General features: G+C 38.7%; 2 long non-coding RNA genes across 5 annotated transcripts; one reads left to right on the forward strand and one right to left on the reverse strand.

Annotated features, from left to right (window-relative positions):
* The first annotated feature begins 11207 nt into the window (after positions 1 to 11207).
* On the forward strand, positions 11208 to 17212 carry LOC108879289 (uncharacterized). 3 transcript variants are annotated; one of them, XR_001960320.2, is made up of 5 exons: positions 11208 to 11255; positions 13170 to 13257; positions 13620 to 13822; positions 14849 to 14909; positions 16649 to 17212. It is a non-coding gene; the product is annotated as an uncharacterized LOC108879289 (long non-coding RNA). The 3 variants fall into 3 exon arrangements; XR_007813857.1 differs by having other exon boundaries at positions 11227 to 11402; XR_007813858.1 differs by lacking the exon at positions 13170 to 13257 and having other exon boundaries at positions 11227 to 11402.
* LOC127142801 (uncharacterized) lies at positions 15752 to 24575 on the reverse strand. 2 transcript variants are annotated; one of them, XR_007813860.1, is made up of 5 exons: positions 24029 to 24575; positions 23717 to 23812; positions 18585 to 18663; positions 17723 to 17784; positions 15752 to 16675 (listed from the first exon to the last, which is right to left on the reverse strand). It is a non-coding gene; the product is annotated as an uncharacterized LOC127142801 (long non-coding RNA). The 2 variants fall into 2 exon arrangements; XR_007813859.1 differs by having other exon boundaries at positions 23911 to 24575.
* Positions 24576 to 25357: the final 782 nt, after the last annotated feature.

Here is a 25357-nt window from a genome sequence, read left to right on the forward strand (position 1 = left end):
AAAGCAAAGCACCACTGGGCTGGTGTGAGCTTCTGTAGGCCATTAAGCAGTAAATAATTCCAGGCAGCTCTGACGAGACTGAGGGAGTGTGTGTGTGTGGACTGTAGATGAAGCACGGGGGAAGGAGGGATGAATGAATGGAGGGAGGACAGCAAAGGTCCTCACACAAGAAAGATGATGGAAGGAGGAGGGATGAATGGAAGCATGAATGGAGAGCGGGAATCCAAAACAGGTCGGGGGGCAGAGAGGGGGGCAGCATGTAGACAAATGACAAAGAGGGATACAAGGATGAATGAAAGAAGAGAGATGAGAGGTTTTCATTTTTATAAAAGAAGTGCAGCTATGTGTCTACTATCAGCAGTCACAGTGGGATAGCAGTGTGCTGAAATATGCTGAAAAGGGGGAGGAAAGGAGCGACTAAATAGATGAAAGGCAGTGAAAATGGGAGGACGAGAAAAACACATACAGCCATAAATTCACATCTGCCGAAGATATTAGTGTCTCCTATGACCCTGACAGGCACTCACCATTTGATTGATTGTAAAGCAGATCGATATTTGAGTCTGCAACAGTTACAACAGCAGCCAGCCAAGTAGCCTGAGAGCCACTCTGAGGAGGCTAAATTTACACTCTGATGTGATCAAGTTCTTTTTTTTCTTGGTTTAGGAAAAGCAATCCTTTCCTTTTTAATTAACAATTAAGCCAAGTTGAAATATATGTAAAGTATGCCAGTCATTCAACTAACCCCTGATGTTTTTCTCATGTAGTTTATACATTTTTAGCTATGCTAGTGGCATTGCTGTAGGAATGGCAGTGTTGGTCACAAACAGGACTATGGATGGAAACCCCATTCTCTGGTGTGACAGCAATTATGTTTCCAACACAACAAAATCATGGTTTAGAAGTATATGAATAATTTATAGGGGACGGGGTCAAAATTTTAGTTCACCTCAGCTATACTTTCTTTACCGTTTGTTAGGAGCATTGTCATGGTGCCATGTTACCATGCTGTCTGACTCTTCATGTTTTTTGTTTTGTTTTTTTTATTCTGGTGGATTATATAAACTTTCAAAGTGATAAAATTCTGATCTGCTTTATTCCAGATTTCAAACTTGTACAGTCCCAACACATTTAGCTGCCACACACATCAGTCCTTCTATTTGAAACTTAATCAGTCCATCTGACAGTGAGAAATTGTGTGCAAAGCAGGTGATAAAAATACCATCAAACCAAGCACATGGGTGACAAGTATAAAGAAAAGGTGAGATATTGTGAAAATGAGTCATGACTTTACCTCTTGGGTAGTCCAGGAATTTTATCTGTAAATGTGAAATGAAATCGTCAAGCCTGCCCTATTTTTGGAGACATTGAGGAAATTTTAGGAGTGTAGGGATGATGAATACATGTGTAGATAGTATAGTGGGGGGTGGTAAAGCTTAAGAGTGGATTAAGACTCCTAAAGCTTGAAAGGCTTTAATTGAGACAATATTAAACTTTGATTACCTACTTTAGGGAATAACGCAGAAGTCTTTTAAAAATCCTTGTTTCTTTAAATGTACTGTTTCATTTTATGATTTAAAGGGTCTAACCCACATTAAAGAATGATACTTCCTGATGGTAATGATACTGCATTATAATCTCATTTGCTATATTTGACTACTTAATTAAGTCGTACACTAATGACCATTAGGGGGGACAGTTGCACAAAGCTTCACAGTCAAGTAGGTCACAGCCTTTACTTTAATTAACATTATATGTTATAAGACACAATATAACGACATTTCACGATTAATTGTTTGAAAATGTCACATAAATCATAGCACTGTGGAAGAAGAACCAGCTGTAGTTTTCTCAGAGTGTATCAACGTATAGCTGCCTTTTGTGCCCAAATGTATTTTACTGCAATTTATTCACCATCATTTTCAAATTATTGGCATGGCTCTAAAGAAGGTAGTGTTAATCTGTCCACCACTTTGGTCCAGACTGAAATATGTAAAAAGAGAAGAAAGTATTGAATGTATTGCTGCTGAAGTTTGTACAGACATTCGTGGTTCCCAGAGGACAGAGTATGCAGATTTTGGTGATCCTTTGACTTTTCTTTTAGTATCTCCATGTGGTTAATAGTTGTGGCAGTGACATCGAGTGAAATATCTAGGAAACTGTTAAATGGTCATGACATAAATTGTCATGAAATTTGGTACTGATACGAACCTTAATGCCTTCGAAAACGGGTGGATTTTTCATCAAGTCAGCAGGGTCAGATTTTGCAATTACCAGTGAAATAGCTCAGTATCTACTGAGCCTACTGGTCCCCAGAGGATTAATTCACATTTGTGTTTTTCTGTGAAATGTCTCAACAACTATTGGATCACCAGGAAATCTGGTGTGCACTCATGTTTTCCACAGAGTTAAGTGCATGTAGCTTCATCAACAAATCAAAAGTTTAATTTGTGCAGTACTTTGATTTGGGACTAATTACTTGCAAAGCCAAAAACATCACCCTCAGCCCCAGCTCTGTACAATCGCACAGAACTCTTGGCATGGCTGTAAGTACTAAGCTACTGACTTGAGGAAATGGACAAGCATGTGAATGATGACACTGCTGGTACTACCATTACCGCTGCCACTACCCAGTTTATAGTGTAGTTTGAGCTGTCATGTGACTCTTCCATAAATCAAGTAAAAACACAGAAACCTTTCTAACTCTTTAAGAAAATATGCTACTGATTTGTGCATCAGTCTGTATTGAGGTGCTGTGTAGCACTTTTGTTACACAAACTATACCTTACATCATAATAACATCAAGAACTTTTGTTGTAAACCCTGTTCTCTTGAGGCAGGCAGGTTATCTGAAGATGAGAGATTATAAAGACGCTGATGGGAGGAAAGTGCAGGAGAATACACTTTAGAGGGCAGATGAGGGTTAAAAAGAGACAAGACGGGAGAAAATAACATTTCATTGTTAGCATTCCTTTGTGTGAACGCATACTCAGACACACTGAAGAAAAGGTTGACATCTGCATCAGTGGTACTGGTTAATTTGCCAAGAGTCACCGACACTACTCAAAGTGGCAGAATCAAAAAGCTGCTGCGTATCTCCTGTGTAAGTGAGGACCCTGCTCACCTGACAGAGCGAGGGAGGGGTGAGAGGAGATGGATGGCAGCAGTAAAGTGACAGAAAGCGAGGCACAGAAATGAAGTGTGCTGGTGGAGGAGGAGAGATTTTCATGGGCAGATGATGGATAGCACAATCCATGAGCGGGGTGAGAGAAAGTGGGTTGAGTGTGTGTGTGTGTTTGTGTGTGTGTGTGTGTCAGGTTAAACCGGGGGTAACTAGGGAGGCTGAGAAGTCTCAGTTGATTCTGATATATCAGAATATATCACAAAATGATATAACTTTAAAAAACATGTAGATCTTCACTACAAAGGCAAGAGTGAGAAAAATTACTTCTCATCTGTTGTAGTGGCTGTATTTTCAACCTGCAACTTGCCAAAGTCTCTTGTCAGGGCTTGTCCTTGTAAATACCTAGAAGACTAAAATGCAGTGATGGCTATTCTTGATCTAACTCTGATGTATAATTTTTCTCCGCAACAAGCATCTCAACATTTCTGAGAAAACCACATATTTTTGCAGGTACGGTGATTTCACTTTTCACCGCTCCTCCACCATCTCACCAGCATGCTAGAGCCAACAGAGCTAGTGGCAAATAAACTAACAGACAAGGTCAGCCAAAAGACATTTATCCCCCCTTGCATACATGGACTAGCCACCCCATCAATCTCGCCTTAAGAAGCCTTTGTGAATACAATTACAGTGGCGCACACACACACTCACTGTAGCTGATAAACGAACCATGAGCTCTTCCACAGGCAAGCAGGCTGTGCGTGGAATAAGCTGCCATACAAGCAGATTCCTATCAAGGACTGTAACTGTAGTGTGAATTCGTGCTTGGTGTCGTTGCCTCGTACTTGTCTGCTAAACGGAGCAGACAAGCTGCCAGCAGAGGCTTAAATGAGCTGTTTGGTCTGTCTAAATAAGTAATTGGGAATTATGTTAATGTGCCTTTTGACAAATTGTTCAATTTGAAATGACAATGTCATTTTAACATTATTTTATATTCATCATCAGGCAGAGGGAGGTGCGCTGTTCATTTGGATTGGAATGGTTTGATTTTGAGTATGATAACTCCTGCAGTCCGAGGGGTAGACAAAATCATGTAAATACTTAATGAGAAAGGACTAAAACTTTAAAGCAACTAAAGCACCATAGCAAACACTGCTGCAAAGTCTGGATACATACTTCATCACTCATATCCCTAGCTGTAAATGATAAGGCTGGCAATAATCTATATTTTTCTCTCCGTGTTCTCTGACATCCTTACCCCATCTACAGTACTATTCCTATTGAAAATGTAAATCTTAAAAATAGCTCTCAAAAATATGCTTTTATTATTAACCATGCTGGTGTAAAGGCTCCATGAAGGGCAACATCCACCTGTTGGTCAGTCTGACATCTATACCACAGTCAATCATAATGAAGGAGCATGGCACCCAGTGCAACCATGTGGCTCACTGATATGTTTTTGACAGTTTTTAGACAACATTGTGGGTCTATGGCAAAAAGGAATAAACTACAGGGTTTGGTTTGACAGATAGTACTTAAGTAGGATCGATACATTATTTGTTTTGGTCTTTTCATCAAATTTGCTGACAATAAGAAAAATATAGAATATCACCAGACTTATGCTTCAGCTTCTGATTGCTGTTCATCTTTGTTGACAGAGCTGGTCTATTTGGAAGATGTGAGACCGTCTCTTTTTATACATTTAATGATTTTGCAGTTTTTTGGACCAATGCACCTGCAGTTGGGGTCACAAATCATTTGGCCTCTTTGGAACTTCATTCACAGTCATCGTTCTTCATTCTTTCTTTGAAAACTACATGTGAAAGTGGTGATTGTCAGACCTCTTTTGACAAAATCTGCAGCTTATATTATTTTTTCTTTTATGTGCTCCATTGTTGTAAATCCATAGCCCACCTGTGCATTCCTATGCCACACCTAATTTATTCTCTAAATAGGAAAAATTGAAGAGCATTGCTAGCAGAGCAGCAAATTGTAAAGAGTGAGTTTGAATTACTGTTTAAAGGCCGCTTTAAATCTCCAAATGGAGTGCAGATGTGGTGCTGATATTGTCCCGTGAAAACATGAGACTTTCTAGCAATGCTGGCATGTCACAGGATTTCAGTAATCAAGTCAGTAATTGAAATGTTTTCAAAACTGATGCCAAAACAGTTGTGAAAAAGAATTTTCTCTGTCCATGGTCCTGAAGATAGGAGTAAAAATCTGTGTGGCTCTCCATGGTGCTGAAACCAGACACTGGAAGGAGAACCACTGAAGCAAATGACTGCTGTGAATACTAATGTTGAGAATGACCTAGACAGAACATTTGGCAGAGGCTTGGAAAAAGATGGTTGACCCTAAATGAGCCCAAGGAGAAATCCAGAAAGGAGAGAACAGAGACTTCAAAATAAAGGACAGTAAGCGGGCAGATGGGAAACACGAATTTAATAGACAGAGGTAGAGAGGGCTAGGGGGAAATGAAATCGACTAATGAAATAAAATGTTAGACAGAGAGAGATAGAGAATATAACTATCCCCGACAAAGGGGGGTGCCCATGTCCGGTGCGCACATGTGTACAACGCGTCCAAAAAAAATGAACCTGCGTCACACGCCATGCCCTCCTCCACTTGCTCCTTGCCTCCCCAGAGACTTAGGACAGCCCTCATTATTTATCACCAGCGAACATGAGCGTCATTAGAGAGCTAAACCGTGGTCCTTCTCCTGGTGACTCATCTGCCATCGCTCCATGTCCATTCTCTTCTCTGCTGGGCAAAGGTGGCAGGATGGTAATTGTCATTCTCCCTGGTTAACGGGAATCCCCGCGGTCACGTCTTCCACCCACGCCCCCGTGACATTCAGGCAGCAAGCGATAAATGAGCCGTGGAATCCCGTAGATGATGTGGAGGATTAAAGGTCTTAATTCATTGGCATGATGAGGGGGACCACTACACAGACAGTGACAAAGCGCAGACATCAGCCTGTGTGCTCGCTCATCCCATCTATCATTATGTTCTTCCCACTTTCTCTTTCATTTTTTCAGTCCTCAGTTCAGACTCATCTGGTCACCTCATCAGAGACTTGGAATCATTTAATCATTGTCCTATAAATGTTTTCAGTAAATCTTTTTTATTTATGACAGGTAGGGTCAAGCATTTTACACTGTTGTTGTTTTCAATAGCAGCTTCCTTGAGAATTTTCATCAGCAGTAGTTATTTATCATTAGTTTTCAGGGGAAAGCTCTGGATGCCACTGACTCAATGCTTGGTATCAACTACATACATAAGAGATTTCCTCCCTAGTGTGTACAGTGAATTGCTTCAGCGGCACCTCAAGTATCTCATACTGGAGCTCTGCATGCTGTTGACAGTGATGAGATGGCCCTTTGCTCTACAAAGGCGGCTATCACTGTCAGCTCTGTCATCTGTCTGCTCCTGAACAAAAGCAGGCTCTCTTCCTAACAGCAAAAGCAGAGAAGTGCCAGGGCAGAGCTCCTTCAGCTATAACGGTCAAACAGTCACATCTTCCTCTGCAGAGCTCTCTGACAGCAGAGGCTGGTAATTCACACGCATAGGGCACGGTACGGGACAAAATAGGCATATGATTTCCATGTATCACGTCAATATTGTTTCATGTCTGAGGCACGTAACTTAAATAGTAAGTTAACTTTACTTTCATATTCAGTTTGTGTGTGCTGAACATTAATGCAAAGTTTTGGTGTCGTCTCACAAACGTCTCACATCACACTTTTCTGATGGAGACTTTTACATGCAAAGGATGTAATGCTTCACTGGCTCTGTATTACATGGAACCATCCAGTCAAAAAAAAAAAAAAAAAAAAAAAAAAAAAAAATCACATCTAAGAAAATTGAAAAAAATCAAGTCACTCTCCTTTAGACGTGACAGGAGATGAGTTGCCATGTATGTCTGCCCACTGCAGTGTAAGCAGGTGAATTTACGGTGCTGTAAAGGATGATATAACTCTAACAGGGCAGTCCTCCAATCTCATTACTGGTCCAGAATCACCTCTGAGACTAATGACATTCGTGTCGGCTCTTAAGGTTCCACCACAGTGTGTGTGTAGGTGTGTGTGGGGGTGGGGGGGTAAGAGAGAAAGAAGAGGGAAGGCCTTCTCCGTACGTGACACCCATGCCTATCCCCACCTTGCCTCACCTTGATACTGCAGCACTCCTCCCTTGTTCCATTTCTCCTCTTCTCCATCCTTAACTCCCTAGTAAATCGGTCGTAACATCAGCTCTCAGGTGACATATTTCCACTATGGTACTTAATAGATTCCTGCGCTCTCTGGTTGGCTGAGGAGCAATGGTTTGATTCTCTGAGAGGTGAAGGAGAGACTGGTTAGAGAGAAGGAAAAAAGCCAATGGAGGGAGAAGAAGGTGTGAAATGAGGAGGGATGGAAGAAATGGGAACAAAAGTGGAGAAACAGAAATGGGTCGTAATGGAAAACAAAGAACATAGGTTGAGGGTGACAGCTGCAGGAGGAGATGATAAGAGTCATGGCCAAGGTAGTTGGTGAAAGAGAGACTGAACTGTTTCCCTTTGTAGTTTGAATCTGTTTTGATTTACTGTTCAATGTAGTTTTTGGCCTGTAGGTAATTAGAAAAGTGTGTAATACAGATTGCATGTAAAGACAGTTCTAAAAGCATTTCTTTGAAATTAAAATCCCTAAGATTTCCATGAACTGAAACCCCATTTACATTTTTATTTATGATTGTCAGCTTTTCATCAATAGCCATTCAATTTATTTACATTCTGTAAATACTTACCTGTATCATAGTTTTCATTGTTAGTAGTGTAGTCCACCATTTTTGCGCTGGATTCAAATTGCCTTCACACACACAACACATAGATACTGTTTGTAATTTTAGGTTAATTTTGACCTGCTGATGGTGCTATTTGAAAAGTCAGGGGATCACCAAAGTCATTAGGATGCATGGTCCAGGTGCCAGTCCATCCAGTTGTTGAAATATTTCATTGGATGAGTGAAAACTTTGACCTGATGTTCGGATTCGTCCTCTTATGAATGCATTCATCCTCTGATCCATGAATCAAGACACTTCGGTATAAAACAAAAATGTGAACATCATGGTGGCTCTAGAGGAAATATAAGGGGATCAGCAAAGGAGGCAGGTAAAAGGATAATATGAATTTGGCTGTTTTTTTGAGTAAGAAAGGTTAGAGTTGGGCAGCCAAATCTTAAATCTTTCATGTCGTCCTTCAAGACACAGACAGGAACATTTTATGAAATGGCCACCACTCTAAGTGGCATTACCTCAAGACAATAACAGAACACTTGAAGTCCCCTCTTGAGGAAGCAAGCTGCAAGCCACAAGAGGGTACTTACAACTTCACTTAGCTGTAAAAAAAAAAAAAAAAAAAAAAAAAAAAAAAGGAATAGTACACTTCTGTTGAGCTGTGAGTATGATGTTGTGGGTGTGTGTTTGCATCATATAAAACTGCAAAACAATCTTAGACACTGTAAAAAGGCTTATTATTTTGTCAATATTTATGGCTACAACAGCATGAATGTGTTATTTGCAGTTCTCTTACCCAGCGTTCGCCCTAGTGGGACTCCCTCTGCTGTAACTCCTGCCGAGTTAGCAGGTATTAGAATGTAAACAAATTTGAGTGCTTCCTCAGGAAGTGTCCTCTGGGTATATTTAAGCTTTGCCCAAAGTGAATGGGGCTCCACTACAGTGGTGTTACACTGCAGATGAATGAGAGTCTGAAGCCAGCACTGGCTGTCCTCCCAGGGGTTGAATGATGAATTATGGAGGCCTGTTTGTCTCTGTTTACCCAGACAAACGTGCCCTTGCTCGAGTCATTTCCAGTGTGTACGCGAAAGAGAGAAGGAGGGAGAAATGCTACGATTGTAAAACAGAATCTCAATGATGTCAGCAGACATCAGCTAACAACAGATTTCCTTTTCACATTCACACACTGCCCCTAACTCTGTTGGTGCATACCAAAAACCACCAGGAACAATGTGTCCTTTGCAGGCAGGGTAGTGATTTAATGCTGCTTGAGCAAGCTGAAGCTGAATTTGATCGCAGGGTGCTACCAAGTGTCTGTCTGTCCTGTGCTGCAGCTATACTCCCTGCACAACTACTGACAGGCAGGCTGAGGCAGAGGCAGGCAGAGGCACAGGAATGTGTAACAACACCAGCTGACAGACAGACATAAAGAAAATCAGTGGAAGTGAGGAGATAGGTGAACTAACAAATAGACAAGTAACTCAAAACACACAGACTGTGATGGATTAAGAGACATAGAAATAGAAAAACAGAAAAAACACACAAAGATGCAGCATATACGACATAGCACTGTATGCACCCTTCTTGCACAGCTGGACCCATTTGTAGTGTCTAAAATATTAAATTAGCTTTGACAATGAGGGCCTTTTGTGATGATCATTGTTCCAGGCACAAATATGACATGTGGTGGGCCTGGCTCTAGGGATGGCAATGTCAGTCAATGGTCAGTCAGTCAACTGCTTTGGTCCAGACTGTACAAAATGTGAATTAAGTTAATAACTGTTGAGATATTTTAGCCATTCATGGTGCTCAGAGGATGAACCTCTTAACTTATTGTGAAATATCTCTAGCTGCCAGTTGGCTGTAGACCATTATGGTGAGCTATAATTAACAAGAATTTGGACACTTAAAAGATGTAAGATAATAATTTTATCAATATGTGATTCTGGTAAAGCTGATAAACATTTATATTGAATTGTTGCTCAGTCTTAGACCTGTATTAACTTATTCCAGATACATCAATATTGGCTGATAAATAACAAGAAATTTCAGTACAGAGATACCATTTCTAAGGTACAGTAGAAATGGTGCTGCCATGACACCTGTGGTTCCACAGATAAAACAAATCAAGCATATTGAAGACAGGTAGACAGTTGGACAGATAGATGGCTGGCACACAGAAAATAGATACATCGAGGAACAAACGGACAACAAATGGCAGACAGATACACAGACTGACAGGGCAGACAGCGAGATGACAAAGGGCACATTGATCTGATTACACCTCTCTGTCTCGCTATTCGGCTTGGAAAAGGTCATTTCTTTCTGACTTGGTTTCTCACTCACTGTGCCCTAATGCCTCTGAGGGCAGGCCTGCCAAAACACCTCAGATCTCTGTGGGTTGGCAAACAATGTGAGAGAGACAGTCTACTGTAGGAAGAGGGGTTTTCCTGCAACACAAACAAAAGGTACAGGCAGTGAGAGAAATGCAACAAGGGAGAGGCAGACAGGTGCAGATGAAAAGGGTGGACCAATAATTAGTAAACCACGAATGAAACTAGTATGAAATGAGATTTTTTTTTAAAAAGGCTGCTATAGTGCACAGACGGGACAAAAAAGGGAAGGACAGTGAAATCCAGTGAAGACCGAGCCATGTACATACAGAAATGAAACCTGGAGGGGAGGGGGCTGGTGGTGACAGCCAATCCAGCACAGAATTGAACAGACAGGCGAGCGAAGCGAGAGGAGAAAGTGATAAACGAGCGGTCACTAGGAAGCTGGGTGGGTGAGCTATGGGAGACCCTGGTGCTGACAGACCATGCACTCCCTTAGACCCTGACACTGATACACACACTTCCTCACACACCAGTTTCAAGGGGAAGGCCAATGCTATAGCACATGTCGACAACAGCGCAAAGAGAAATGGAGCAGTGTTTAGAGTATTGCTCTGGGTAGAAGAGTGGGAAACACATATGTGAGCATTTGGTCAGTATTCATAAAGACTGGAGCATAATACATTATCTTCCTTATACAACAGATACTTTAAAAAAAATGTCACCAAAATACACATTTGAAGAATTGAGGCTGACACATCTCTTTGAAAAACTTTTTCTTCAGAGAGGTTGGTTGGTTTTGCTGACTTTAATTCAGTCAGTTTAGTGAACTGCATCTGAATGTATTTTTGCATTAGTCGGTTTATGCTTCTATCCTCTTTTGCACTTTTGCACTCAGTATATATATCTGTTCAGATTTACTTGTTGAAATCTCAGCTAGTTTTATGTGTTCTGTCGTCATCGGTCATGACTTTATGGGAGGAGCGCAGAGGCGGAGAAACGAAGTCGGGAAACAGATTTAAACCAAGGTTTGATTGTTACCTCAGTTTGTCAGTACTACCAGAAAAGTTAATTCCCAAATAAAAGTTGATTGCCGAAAAGCCTGGATGCAAAAACAAGCATTGGAGCTGCTTTTTGTTGAACACGAGTGAGGCTGGACGTTTAGTACTACTGTGGTAAGGCTAAGGAGCGAACTAGCTAGCGGCTAGTGTTAGCGGCGAGCGTTAGCATTAGCCTTCTCTTTAAATTACTTCTTTTAGCAGTCGTTTTTACCGCGTGGGTAAGAGTTCTTGATAGTCTGTTTAAATCCCTGTTGCAATTGTTTACAGTCACAGTTCTGCATCTCTTTATAATTTTGTGTTCCATCCTGGTCATTTTAGCTCAGTTATATCGGTCTATCATGTCGTTGTCATAGTTTTGTGTCTATCTGTGGTCATTTTCTATTATATTTCGTCTGTACCTTGCTGCTTTACACCTGGATGTCAGCGTTAGCATGTGGCGAGCGTTAGTATTAGCTTGATGTGATGTCTTTGGGCCTTTACCTTTTAGTGGTCGTTTTTATTTGCGTGGGTTAAAGTGTGTTTCTGTTTCTGTGACTATAGCATGGGCACCTTACGGAGGTAAAGTAGCTGTTCAGTCTGTTTGCCTGAATATCATGTCATTGTGATCTTTTTGTGTCTGTTTGTGGTCTTACTGCATCACTTTGCGTCTTTACTTGGCAATTTTACATCTATTTATGGTCAATATCTTTGTATCTCTGTGGTCGTCTCTGTAGTTCTGTGTCAATTCCGGATCATTTTACATTTATTTGAGGTCATTTTTAATTTCATTGCAGCGGTTAAGCATTTTTAAGATTTTTGTCTGTCGTTTGTGTTTGTAGATTTGTGGCAGTAATCTGCCCATAGCTATCTATTGACCCACGGTTGTAAATATTAGTGATGAGAAAATTATTTGTGGTGTCTTATAACTGAGCTCAATCAAGTATTATGTTAAATTCAAGCTTGGAAACTTAATTTTAACTCTGTGTTCCTCCGCGAGTCAGGAAAACATGGACGCTCATAGAAATACCTTTTTCGGAGTACACATTCAAAAACAAATCTGCACTCCACCCGAAGAACACCTCAGTTGTTAACATTATATTTTAATGCCAACACTTGAGAATGTTCTTAAAAAGACATTCAAATTTAACTGTTCACAAAAAATGTAACGTCCAACCATGAACGTGAACCGATTCAAACAAATCTCAGACTAGCCATTGTTAGCAATACCAGTTGATAACAACGCTCTACGTGGTATTTTGCTCATACAAACAGCGTAGCAACATGTCCACAGTACTATATGTATGACTGACTTAATGTGAAACCAATAAGACCGAACTGCTATTAACAGTAAAATTAGCAGAGTGTTTATTGCTATTGATGTAAGTAGCAGCCGTCTTTGATTCTTATGTCAGGGTTGGTGGGTTTTCTCCGACTTTCCGGGTTGGAAATCTGACTTCATTGGGCGTTCCAGTTGACTAGGAACTTTGAAATTCCAACTTCTAAATACAACTGGAATGCACCATAATTTTGATGGTTATGCTAGTTGCAGCTGGATACTGTCTCCCGAAGCAGCTTTTCACCTGACGAGAAATATCCTCATGTTTAAATATCGCAAGGTCTTGTGGCATGAGATCCCGCCCCCCCTAGTGATTAGTCATTTGTTTGTTTGGACTTGATGCTTGAGTTAGCACAGTTTGGTGTTAAAGGAGATTAGTTAGAAATCATTACACCAAAATTTAAGCTTTTAAATTCAAAATTATGCTTTCAGATTTTCTTTACGTTGCTCTTCTCTTTTAGGTCAGTCAAGTTTTATTTGTAATTGTCAAGGCTTTAGTGTTTAGTTTCTATTACTATTTAGTATTAGTTAATCAGTCTTTCAAGTGTTGTACTTGTGTTTTCCAGGTCTACTTGTTCAGCTGCTGTAGCTTGGACAGAGACACCAACATCACCTCACAGACCAACAGATGTGTTGATGAGCTGGATTATTAATGTCAGCAGTTGCTTTTGTTTTTTACATTTAGTGTCACTGGGTAAATCCCAGCTCAATTTGAAATAATGATTCTGTATGTGATCGTGTGTGGTGGAAGAAATACTCAGACTTTTTACTGAAGTATAATAAACAACACAAGCATTCAAACATTGACTTAACTGATAGTCTTTACTATTGTTGTGCAGTTCACAGTAACATACATGATTGCTTCAGTGATTAGTTGCCCACTAATGTTTCTTAAATGTTCTGGTTCAGCTGTAATGTTGAATATTTCTGTGTTTTCAGCATTTAACTGTTGATGAGGGATAGGTGGTCATGTATTGATCAATTTCCTTTGCATGTTTCTCTTTGTTCTCCTCCAGGGTCCATGATCTGAGAAATATTGTTGAGGATGAGGGAGACACTGTCCATGATTGCAGAGACATGCACAAGAGTTGGTAGTAACGGAGTTCCCCGATTCGATGGCATCGCCCACATTCAGAGAGACATTGTCCACGACAACAGAGACGTAGTCCATGATCAGAGAGACATCATCCATGATCGAAGAAGTTCTCTAGGCCTCGAGGTAATTCACAAATACCTTTACACAAACTGTCCATGTTCAGTATTGAGTATATCAGAAAAGTGTAATAATAGAAGTAATCTGCAATATGAGAAAAATGTCTAAGTAACATGTATTAACAGAAGTAATGTAAAAGTAATTAGCAATTTCAGAAGTAAGATGCAATAGTCAAAGTAATCTATTACTAGATGTAGTTTGCAACAGTAAAGTTTTTCTGTAAATTTAGAAGTAATATATCATGGAAAAAGTAATCTAATAGTAGAGGTAACAGGAAAAATTATCTCCAAAATAAAAGCAATGCAGAAGTAGTAGTAATCCAAAATAGAAGTAAAACTGCCACATTATAGAACAACATCAAAAATGTCACAAAAATGTCCTAGTATAGTAAGGCATTAAAAAAGTCAGAAAATGTCATATTACAGTGATGGGTCATAGTATAGTATAGTCCAACTTTCCGGGTTGGAAATCTGACTTCATTGGGTGTTCCAGTTGACTAGGAAATTCCAACTTCTAAATACAACTGGGATGCACCATAATTTTGACAGTTATGCTATTTGCAGCTGGATACTGTCAGCAGTTGCTTTTGTTTTTTACATTTAGTGTCACTGGCTAAATCCCAGCTCAGTTTGAAATAATGATTCTGTATGTGACTGTGTGTGGTGGAAGAAATACTCAGACTTTTTACTGAAGTATAATAAACAACACAAGCATTCAAACATTGACTTAACTGATAGTCTTTACTATTGTTGTGCAGTTCACAGTAACATACATGATTGCTTCAGTGATCAGTTGATAGACACACAATTAATAGTCATTTTACTTTTTCCCAAAAATTTGTTGTTGGTTCTTCAGGAGGTGATGACAGTCAACTGTTAATTTTCTGAAACAGCCCATTATGTTTCTTAAATGTTCTGGTTCAGCTGTAATGTTGAATATTTCTGTGTTTTCAGCATTTAACTGTTGATGAGGAATAGGTGGTCATGTATTGATCAATTTCCTTTGCATGTTTCTCTTTGTTCACAACCACAGAGACATAGTCCATGATCAGAGAGACATCATCCACGATCAAAGAAGTTCTCCAGGCCTCCAGGTAATTCACAAACACCTTTACACAAACTCTCCAACACAGGGCACTGACATTAAACTGTTCAGTATTGAGTATATCAGAAAAGTGTAATAATAGAAGTAATCTGCAATATGAGGAAAAATGTCTAAGTAACATGTATTAACAGAAGTAATGTAAAAGTAATTAGCAATTTCAGAAGTAAGATGGAATAGTCAAAGTAATCTATTACTAGATGTAGTTTGCAACAGTAAACTTTTTCTGTAAATTTAGAAGTAATATATCATGGGAAAAGTAATCTAATAGTAGAGGTAACAGGAAAAATTATCTGCAAAATAAAAGCAATGCAGAAGTAGTAGTAATCCAAAATAGAAGTAAAACTGCCACATTATAGAACAACATCAAAAATGTCACAAAAATGTCTTAGTATAGTAAGCCATTAAAAAAAAGTCAGAAAATGTCATAGTATAGTAAGCATAGAAAACTGTCAAAAAATGTCACAGTATAGTATGGCATAGAAAACTGTCACAAAATGTCACAGTATAGTATGTGGTCAAAAAAATGTCTTAGTATAGCAAGGGTCAAAAATCACCAAAAAAAGTCATAATATAGTATGGCATAATAAAATGTCATAGTACAGTAAGCATAGAAAACTGTCAAAAAATGTCACAGTATAGTATGGCATAGAAAACTGTCACAAAATGTCACAGTATAGTATGTGGTCAAAAAAATGTCTTAGTATAGCAAGGGTCAAAAATCACCAAAAAAAGTCATAATATAGTATGGCATAATAAAATGTCATAGTACAGTAAGCATAGAAAACTGTCAAAAAATGTCATAAGTGTCAACCATGTATATAGTATGGCATAGAAAACTGTCACAAAATGTCACAGTATAGTATGTGGTCAAAAAAATGTCTTAGTATAGCAAGGGTCAAAAATCACCAAAAAAAGTCATAATATAGTATGGCATAATAAAATGTCATAGTACAGTAAGCATAGAAAACTGTCAAAAAATGTTCTAGTACAGTAAGGTGTCAAAAACCATCAAAAAATGTCATAATATAGTATGGCATAGAAAACTGTCACAAAATGTCACAGTATAGTATGTGGTCAAAAAAATGTCTTAGTATAGCAAGGGTCAAAAATCACCAAAAAAAGTCATAATATAGTATGGCATAATAAAATGTCATAGTACAGTAAGCATAGAAAACTGTCAAAAAATGTTCTAGTACAGTAAGGTGTCAAAAACCATCAAAAAATGTCATAATATAGTATGGCATAGAAAACTGTCACAAAATGTCACAGTATAGTATGTGGTCAAAAAAATGTCTTAGTATAGCAAGGGTCAAAAATCACCAAAAAAAGTCATAATATAGTATGGCATAATAAAATGTCATAGTACAGTAAGCATAGAAAACTGTCAAAAAATGTTCTAGTACAGTAAGGTGTCAAAAACCATCAAAAAATGTCATAATATAGTATGGCATAGAAAACTGTCACAAAATGTCACAGTATAGTATGTGGTCAAAAAAATGTCTTAGTATAGCAAGGGTCAAAAATCACCAAAAAAAGTCATAATATAGTATGGCATAATAAAATGTCATAGTACAGTAAGCATAGAAAACTGTCAAAAAATGTCTTAGTATAGTAAGGCATAAAAAAAGTCAAAGTATACTAAGGCATCAAAAACATTAAAAAAAATCAGAATAGTAACTCACAAAAATATTTTGATCAGTTCAGTAACACGTGTTCTTGTATCTGCAGGAGGAGAAGACAACAGCAGCTGAAGACCTGAAGTGGATGAAAGAAAACAGTGTTGCGAAGCTGTTAATTAGCTGTAAATAGTGCTGGTTTCCTGTTGTTCAAGTGAAAACACTTTGTTTTTCTTGACCATCTGTAATGTACTCATGGGCACATTCTCCAAAGACTTTATATAACACATTTGAGAATAGTCAACAGCTTATGATACAACTATCTGATTATTGTATCACAGGTAGTTTAATGATCAAACGCTTAATAGACATGTTCATCTTTGGAAAATTTGCTCATAACTACATTAACCCTAAGTGTTTCCTTGTGGTCATATGTTTTAATGTCATTAAGACAGATTTTAAATGTTTTATCCTTATTTTTTAGACTTATTTAAGGTTTTAAATGTATTTTTTAAAGGCTTTATATTTATTTTTACTCATGTTTTTAAAGTTTTTATACTTAAAATGTGCTCATACCTACATTAACCCTAACCAGCGTTTTCTTGTGGTCAAATGTCTGCCATTGTCTTTGCTGTGATTTGTTTAATGTTGTCTGGAATAAAATCATTAAAAGTGACTTCCTAAGCTTTTGAGTTGTATTTGAAACAGATGTTCTACAGATCATTTTATTATAAGAAAAATATTATGATTTTCATATTTTACTTTTTCAGATCAATTTTTTAACATTTTGAATTTTTTTTTTTTTTTACGTTTTATATTTAATTTATGGTTTTATACTCATTGATCAGACTATTTTTTAAGGGTTTTTAAATTAACTTTTAAAAAGTTTCAGTTATGTTTAACTTTTAAATATATATTTTAAAGGCTTTATACTATAAATTTATTTTTTACAGGTTTCATACTTAACACTTAGACCTATTTTTAAAGGTTTTAAAAAAACAGGTCTGATAAATAAAGTTAAATGTTTTATCATTATTTTTAGACTTACTTTTTAAGGTTTTATACTTATTTTTTCAGGCCTATTTATTAAAAGGGTTTCTATTCTATTCTAAACTTTTTTGTTTTATATATTACATATTTTGTTAATGACAAGAGTCAGACTGGAAAAAAATAAATGAACACTGACCTTCTGGAAATGTCTTCACATCTGTCTCTTCTCTCTGTGATTTAATGGTTGGAGTTTGAATCCTGTGGAGAAAAACACAACAAACAATATAAAGATGTGACTTTTAACATAAAAAATAAAAATACAAGCACAGAGAGTTTCTGGGTTTTAAACTTCAAACTGTCAAAAGATAGGTAAGTAAAAGACACAGAATGTGGACTAACTGGTTCTGGACTAATCAGAACTAGTCCAGGAGTTAAATTTGCTTTATACACAAAGACAGAAGAAGCTGCTCTGACTGAAGAACTGACTCCACCAGCTCCTGATATTTACACAACAGCATTGGATGGAAATGTTTTTGTCTCCAGTCTGTTAAAATTTGAACTGAATTTGCAGACTGAATGAATTAAGCAGTGTTTCTAGTGTAACACTGAACTGAAAACATTTTTAGGATTTACTGCACTAATGAGAAAGACAGAGAGAGGGACAGAGAGAATGAGATGCGGACAAAGCATACTACTATAAAACAAATCTGACATTGTGTGTTGTCATATGTGTGGTCTGTCACATTTTCTAGATCAGGTAAGATTTTAAAAATCTTTTAGTGTGTGCCAGGCTAAAGAGAGTGAGGGAGAGAGATGGGGAGAGTGAGAGTGAAGGAGAGGGAGGCAGAGAGAGACAGAGATGGAGAGAGAGAGCTGATGTCTAAATTTTTCATTTAGTATTCTGTACATTCATGAACTATGTAAATAAACTTTAATAATGAGTTAAGTCTTTTTGTGACAAATCTAACTATTCAGACTTCAGATCAATTACTGAAGATATATAATTTAATGTCAGTGCTCTGTGTTGGACAGTTTATGTAAAGCTGTTTGTAAATTACCTGGAGGCCTCAGTCCTGGTTTCAAAGAACTTCTTCATTGTACGAACACTCTCTGTGATCATGGATGACGTGGTGACACCTGGAGGAAATAAAGAGAGAAACATATCAAGGAAAATGATCAATACACTTCTACCTACCTAACAGTAATTTCAGTTCATACATTGTGACCTACTCTTGAGGTTTAAAACTTGTGGAGGAGCAGAGTTAAAATCTAGTTTCCAAGCTCTTATTTAACTCAAAACTGAGCTAAAAAAAAGAGTCTCAAGTCACCACAAACAAATTTCTAATTGATAATAGACACGACAGGCAATCAATGGACAGCTATGGACAGATTACTCCCACAAAGACACACAAACGACAAAAAGGCAAAAAAAACAAAACAAAAAAAGAGTTGTAAAAAGGATCACAATGAGAGGCTTTTAACTGCCACACTGAAACACAGAATGGCCACAAAGAAACGTTAAATGACACAAAACTGCAAAGACAATACAATGCAAAACAACTACAAAGAAGCTGACCATAAGTAGATGTCCAACAGCCAGCTAGAGACACAAAACCGCCACAAAAAGACACAAAATGATCACATCAACATGATAATCTGCCATAAACTGACTTAAAATGACAAAGCGGGAGCACAAAATTACAAAGAAGCTGTAAAATGTCTGCAAAGTAATTGTAAAGAGACAAACTGACTACTAAACAGTTACCACCCTCCACAACTCATGTCACGGACGCTTTAACCAACGCAAATAAAACGATGACAAAAAGGAAACAAGCCCCAATGACATAATTTGAAGATAAGGCCAATGCTAATGTTCGACTCTGATGCTAACGCTCACCACTAATGCTGACACTAACACCCAGGTGTAAATAAGCCAGGTAGAGACGCACAATGACAAAAAACAACCACAAATAGCCACAAACCGATGACAACGACATGATAAACTACCATAAACGAAGTTAAAATGATCAGGATTGAACACAAAATGACAAAGAGACGCAAAATGTCCGTAAAGTGAAAACAAAGGGATTTACACAGATCCCCAAGAGCCCATCCATCCATGTTAGGTGCCCACAACTCATGCCAGGGACGCCTCAGTCACAGAAACACAAACCCACTCTTACCCACGCGATATAAATGGCTGATGATATAATTTAACGATATCATTACAAGGTAATGCTAATGCTAACGCTCGCCGGAAATGCTAACGCTCTCCGATAACAATAATGCTAACGCTAGCCGCCGACTGTTTGCTTTACCTTCACGCCGCAGGTGTGTTCAGTGTCCAGTCTCACTCGTGTTCGACAAAAAAGCAGGCCCAGAGTTTGTTTTGGCATCCAGACCTCTTCGGTAACACCGTTTTCTCACAGTACTAGCAAACCGAAGAAACACTTCAAAGTTGGTTTCAACATATTTTCCACTTCCTCTCTCCGCCTCTCTGCGCTCCTCCTAGAAGGTATTGGCCAATGACAAGACACGTCGCGAGCAATGACGACTTACGTCAACTAACATTTGGCAGATAAGGTCGTAGGGTAGAGGCCTGACAAAGTGCAATCCACTTCTCCAGAGTGGGGTGAAAACACTGTCATAGATAAAAATGCCTTCCACAAAATTAGGGTAAAATACTCCCCCAGTAAACTGCCCAAAATCAGGGGTCTAGAAGTGTTTTTACTATGTGATGCACAAGAGATGCAATCAGAGTTTTGGCGAGGCTAGGTTAATTTCTGACCCAAGATATGGATAAGTGGGTGAGGAAAATGGCTTATCATACAGAAAACATGAGACTAATTAGATTAAAATTTAAAAAGACAAACATTTTAAGGCCTTATGTCACCCGGACAAGATGGCAGTGAGGTAAAAATGTGTTTGTAGAGGTGAGCATCCATATAAAGGTCATCACACCTGTTTAAATGTATCTTTTTAGATAAAACTAACTCATTTAACCAAACCTGCAGATGTCTGTTGTAAAAATACATTATTCACATCATTGCATTCTGTGTTTGTCCTTTTTAGGCTCTAGCAAGTACGTGGGAGTGTTTCGGTTGCGCAGAGAATAGTCAAAACCCGGGGCCCTGTTTCTATCTGGGGAAAAGTTATTCCTCTTTTAGCAGCTGCAAACCCCGGTGACGTACTTGGGCAGCGAGGTGCTCTCACCTCGTGTTCCCAATCAGCAGCTTTAGCAGGATATTATTAGCCTGGCAGAGAGCTGAAAGAGGCAGCAGCTCTGCCCAGACCTTATGCTGGATCAACCAGCAGCTGTGACTCAATCTTTGTTTTCATCTTGACCTCCGATGGCTGTGTGTCTGTTAACGTATTACACAGTACACAGCACACAGGACCTGCACTCCCACACACAAATCTTTAGCCATATTCTTAGTCTTACTGGGTTTCTGCAGACTCATATCCAGGCCCACATAAGCTGCCATTTGAGTATATGATTTTATTTTCAGCTGGCAACATTAGTATCTCATACTTTTCTCTTTTCTACTGTACTTCTACATGGAAAGTTCATGTTATTTGTCTCAAATTTGGTTTAGCGAGGCTTGAAATCTGTGCTCAAGAGGCGGGTTAAGATGTGTAGTAAACAATATTTAATCAACAGTGTTCACTGGCAAGAGATTTTGGATAAAGTTGATTAAAACAGTTGATCAACAGTGAATAAATCATTGTGGTTTGTTCTCTTACCTAACAGTAGAGGGGCCAGTTATCTAGTCTTGGCAGAGTTAGATAAATACAGAAATAGCCCTGTTTTAGCCAGGCCATCAGCCTGAAACTAGGGGTTAGGCAAGGGATCTAGTCTGGCCAGTTGGTCAGTCCACCACCTTGGTCCAGACTAGAGTATCTCAACAAAGATTAGCAATAAATTTTTGTGCTTTTCCGTGGCCCCCAGAGGATGAATCCTGATGAGTTAGGTAATTCCATGACTTTTCCTCCAGAGCCACCATGAGGTAGACCTTTGTGTTTTTGGATGTAAAGTCTCAACAGCACTTGTAAGAACTGCCATGAGATCTGAAAGAAACGGTCATATTCCTCTGAGGATGACTCACTCACTTCAGTGATTCTCTGACTCTTCATCGTGCACCACTTTGGTTTATGACCAAACACCACCACGCTAAAGCCTTAAGTGTTGACATCATTACCTGAAGAGCTTAGAGTTTGTGTTGTTTTGCTTGTGTAACCAATACAAACTTGGCTTAACAGTCCAATAAAGACCTGAAATTCTACATTTGTGAGAATCTGTACATACAATTTAAAAATTTGCACATATTGCAGCAGCTCTGTAGCATTAGAAAGCCCAATTCATGTCAACTTAACAAAATATAAATACATGTTAAAGGAATTCTGTAAAGCACATTTTGATAGTCATTATTTTTTATCTAATTTGTTGTTCCTTTTACTTTTTCTCATTACAAGAGCTGCTAAATAGTGTTTCATTGTTTTGGAACAGCGACAATAAAGACCTGTTCCATTCCATTCTATTCTATAAGTGTTTCAGTGGTGGTTGTGACTCCTCTTCAGTTGACTCTTAACTATTTTTACTTGCTCATTTTTATTCAAATCTTTCCCTCAGATAGTACACTTCCTCAGCTTCCTCTTCTTTTCCTGTGATCACACTAAGTGCATAAGTCTGTGTAGTGAGCAAATGTTTTGTGGTTATTCTCATGTCCTGTTCCCCTGGATGCAAATCAGCTCATTTGCTCTCAGACAGCAGCACCCTAGGAATATTCTCTCACTTAAAACAATGATATTCCTACGGGTGGCCTGCAGATTTCACTTATATCCACACTGGTAATCAGGTAATCAGTGGTAGCCGACTGAGTGTTTTAGTAGTGGGTGCTTGTGTGTGTGTTTTGACTGATTTTTGCTGCAATGTGAAAGTGTTTTAAGTGGTGTGCTGTATGTGAGTACATTTAAGTGGCTCTGAGGTTGAATTCGGTTATGTGCATGAGTACTTCAGCAGTGTATTTAAGTGTTCCATTACATTTACTGTAAATATTTTAGCATCACGTTTATGTCTGAGAGGCAAAATGTGTGTTATGTAAAGTAAAAAATGAATCATCACTTCTGTGGGCCCACATACTAGAAAAAACTGCTGAAAAAGAAAAAAAACCCAGAAGCAACAGCTGCATGTTGATGGTGTCTTCACTGGTGCAACAGACAATCTCATTTTCTTCTTATCGCTCCATCCTGTACAGGCCTGAGGCAGTGATCAGCTGATTCACACTGAGACAGATTGAAACCTAGACAAAAAAGGGAAAAATCTAGAGATAACAGATACAACCTTAAATTACTGGACCCTACTGAGCCCAGAGCTGATGAAGCAAGCTATTGCATATGACGTTTTAATGAAAAATTACTTTGTCCTTTACTGGGCCTTGCAGCTCTCACACAAAATAAATCTACATGGCGTTTGTTTTCTGTACGTGACTCAACAAAACTTGAAGTTACCAACATGTGAATATTTTTGGAAGAGTTTAGATTTGGCTCTCTGGTCTTAATTGACAAAAAAATAATCAGCAACTTTAGTACTTTTATAGTTAATTGTTTCAGTTATACGATTTCTCAAATTTGAAGATTTGCTGATTTTCTTTGTCATGTGAAAGTGAACTGCACGTCTTTGGGTTTGGGGTCTTTTGATTAGATATAAATCAAGTGAATTTAAGCCATCACTCTGGGCTCTGAGAAATTGTGAATGATTTAAAAAAAAAAAAAAAAACATCTTATGAACCAAACAATCAAATGAAAATATTGTCTGTTGCTCTTGTAATACTCTCACTTGAAGCAACTTGATTCCAGTGAAGACAGCTTTATTAAATGCAGTTTCAATGGCACTGTTCTACACAGCACTTAGATATAATGGACTAGTTCATTATATTTATAATTGAAATAACTCTCCCTAATATGCGCAGCTGCTGACAAATTTGTGTTTCACCCTGGTGCTCAGGATTACTGTATCACAACTACATCAAACACCATGCAAATATAAAATGTTCTTGAAAACATTCGATTTGCATTTGTGCTAAACTGCAGACTGGAACATCAAACACACACAAAACAGATTATGTGTAATAAAACACTACCCTGACAGACAGTCCCAGAAATTAGTCTGCAGCTGCATACATAATTTTACCTCAAATGAGTCTCTGTGCAGCAGTTAGGAGAATCACATTTATCAAGAACTACCCACTAAGAGGGGAGTGTGTTGGGGTCCGCTGCTGCTTCTGTCCTGGAACAAAGCACACGTCTCATGTTATGGATGGCAAAGACATATTGAGAGAGAAAGGTTTACACAAGTGGTGGCTGCAGGGCTGACAGAGCTCTGACCTCGAGGGTAGTGAAGAGAAGTGACTGCAGCAGAATGATTTCACCTGCGAGGCCTTGGCTCAAAATCAGTTGGAAATGATTACTGTGCTTTGGTGGAGAATCTCAAGTATAGTCCAACCTGAATTGCTGTCTTCTTGCTGGTTTGTGGCTTGTTTCCATTTGTGGTTTAACCATTGTCATGTCCATGTAACGTAAAAGAGCCAAGAGTGAGAAAGCCATGTGCATTTAATTGATACTGAGCACCTACAAAGAATTTGTTAATAAGGCAGCCTCCTGATGATGCATTGGTCTCAGCACCGTGATCACTAACTAGCTGTAGCTAGACATGCAGAAAACTAAATTAACTGAAAAAAGTTTATGTAGATCAAAAGTGAATATGTTGTCTCCTTGCATATAGAATGTGCTTTGGTGGATGACTGTAAGGCTGGCGCTTTAAGCTAAATGCTAATGTTAGCAATGGCAACATGCTCACAATGATAGGGCTAAAATGCTGATGTTTAGCAGGTATAATACTTGCACGATAAGGTAGATGGCATTGGGGGAAATTCACATTTTTGGTTTAATAAGTGGTAACAACACATTTTTGGAAGGGGACCTTTCTGTGTGTTGACACACTATTTTTGTATTCATGCGTCACAGAGGTACTTTCACCACAGCAACACAAAGTGTGACCCACTTACCTGTTTAAGTCCTTTTTGTCCCCATTTTCCAAAAGCCTGTAGGCAAGGGGAGGAGAGCAAGAGGCGAGGAAATGAGAGGGAGGAAGGGAAAAGAACAGTGCTGTATGGATGGGAACATATATATAGAGAGAAATATACAGTAGGTGGCTCTTGACTATTATGTGACCTTCTATAAATCAAACTGTCCATCTGCTTAAGGTTAGAAACGTCCCCTTGTCTCCCTCTCCCTTTCCTCATTTTTCCATAAATGCACCTCCAAGTCTCTTGCTGCCTGTCACAGTAATTCAGTCCAGAGTGGGGTCATTGTCTGCCGACACAACAGCACTGTGGCACCTCTTGTTCACTGTCAACCCTGTCTTTTCTGTCAAAAGACTCTAATTTCCTGGAAGCCCGGACTCATTCACCCCGTTTTTTGGCCCTCTGATTTCTTCCTTGTGATGTATCGATCGAAGGCAGTGCCGCTTATTCCCCTCTCGTTCTCTTCTCCCAGCCCTTCCTGTGACCTAAATTCCCCCCTGTGTGCTCATTAATTAGCTGATGCAAGTCTGCATTCCCCAGGGAAGGTGGGAGATTGAAAAAGCTCATTATAAGACACATCAATAAGGTTGGATTAATCATCCACTGGTATGTGGGATCCATTGCCATGTGTATGTGTATGTGTTTGTGTGCATGTGTGTTTTGTAGTTAACAGGCCAACAGGTGTGATGGCTCTTTACTTATGATAATCTCTGATTTCCCTGGGCTTACTTCTGTATTTCTTATTCAAA

Source organism: Lates calcarifer, linkage group LG9 (genome assembly GCF_001640805.2).
Source record: "Lates calcarifer isolate ASB-BC8 linkage group LG9, TLL_Latcal_v3, whole genome shotgun sequence".
In the NCBI taxonomy this organism is placed as follows: domain Eukaryota; kingdom Metazoa; phylum Chordata; class Actinopteri; family Centropomidae; genus Lates; species Lates calcarifer.